Raw genomic sequence first — 1,719 nt, 5'->3', positions numbered from 1 at the left:
GGAACCCTGAGTAGTATGCGAACCAGCCGTGCGGTCGACTGAAGTTCCCATTAGTTTTCAGTTCGTCGTTTCCGTTGACGTTCAGTTTCGCGTGCCTTCGTTGTATCAGTACCGTCTTGACGTAGTTTGAATCAGTGAAGGACATAAGGTGCGGTCGTAAGACATGCTCGCGTCTGGGTTTGTAGCGCAGTCGGAAGTGCGCAACGTACCTCCCGTTGTGGCCAGAGAGTCGTGGGATCGAAACCTTGTGCCGCCAAACTATTTCTTTTAGGGGCGAAGCTCCTTAGAACGTGGGTCTGTCCATCCTCGACGTATGTATGTAGCCACCTCTAGTTTAGTTCTTGGATTGTTTACTAGATGGCGTGGCTACCTCTAGTTTAGTTCTTGGATTGTTTACTAGATGGCGGTACTTGTATATTATGAAAAGATGCGCTTGCATTGTTTACTAGATGGCGTGGCTACCTCTAGTTTAGTTCTTGGATTGTTTACTAGATGGCGGGGAGCGTTGTAATAAAATCCATTCGCTGTTGGCGCGCGCTCGGAGTCGCCCGATGGATAAGGCTGCAGATGTGCGAGCCCGCGAGGCAGAAGCGCTCCGTGAAGCTGCGCGACGCCGCCGCCAAGATCCTGCCGTACGAGAGCGGGAGGCCGAAGCGTGTCGTCTGGCTGCGCGACGCCGCCGCCAAGATCCCAGCGTTCGAGAACGAGAGGCCCAAGCGTCACGGCAACGGCGCGAGGACCCTGCCGTACGCGAAGCGGCACGGCTGCGGCGCGAAGAGGATCTCCAAAACGTCAGAGAACGGGAAGCGGCGAGAAAGCGCGCGTATCGGCAGGCAGACCCCGATGCAGTGAGAGCTCGTGAGGCGTCTGCAAAACGCATCAGGCGAGCTCAGCCCCAAGGTGCCGACGCGCGGTTTAAGCGAGACTTTCTAGACGTTACGTTCGGACACAGATGTAGTGGGCGAACTTTCACTGAAGAGTCACGGTTTTACCAATGATTTCCCCTCAGGAGCTTCGCCCACTCATCATCATTCACCCCGTGGATATGCTGTGAATTTGTTTTATATTGTACTGCGCTGACGTCAGCCCAGACGCTGACGGCACTCAAGAGACGCGCATGCGCAGTAGAGTGCGGACGGTGGACAAGGGAGGGAGGGACACAGCCCCTAGCATGAGATGCTCCACATCTAAAATTTATTTCACCACCAGTATTCACACCACGCCTGCAGTGGTTTCGAATCGAATAGCAAGGCTTAGGTTACCTATTGTGCGAGGTTAAAAAAAAGCAAGAAATAGTAGCAGAAAGATAGGGAGGTTAAAAAGGAAAAAAAAGAACGACTGTCAGACTGACTGTGCTACACGTGTAATTGGGGATGAAGGACTTGAAAGGGAAACGGGGAGCTGGTTTAAAATAAAGGATAGAAAACTCTAGAGAAAACAAGAAAAAAGACAGGACGTGGAACAACCTACTTTAAAGACAACGCCTCGGACAAAAAAAGGCTTATAAATAACAAGACGAAGCGACAAAAATGGCGAACGAAGGAAGCTGCACGCTGGTAACGGCCCCACACCAGACCTGTGTGTTCTTTTCTACGTATGCACTTCAGTCTGCTTCTTCAAGACAAGAATTTATCGGACTGCTTCGGTTACACCTTGGCCAATACGACTGAGATGTGAATAATTTGTTGAGTACACGTTGTCAATAGCGTACGCAATTTT

This window comes from Haemaphysalis longicornis, unplaced genomic scaffold (genome assembly GCF_048455015.1).
Source record: "Haemaphysalis longicornis isolate Haplotype H1 unplaced genomic scaffold, Haemaphysalis longicornis Haplotype H1 scaffold_8, whole genome shotgun sequence".
In the NCBI taxonomy this organism is placed as follows: domain Eukaryota; kingdom Metazoa; phylum Arthropoda; class Arachnida; order Ixodida; family Ixodidae; genus Haemaphysalis; species Haemaphysalis longicornis.
Note: the sequence above shows the minus strand (reverse complement) of the source record.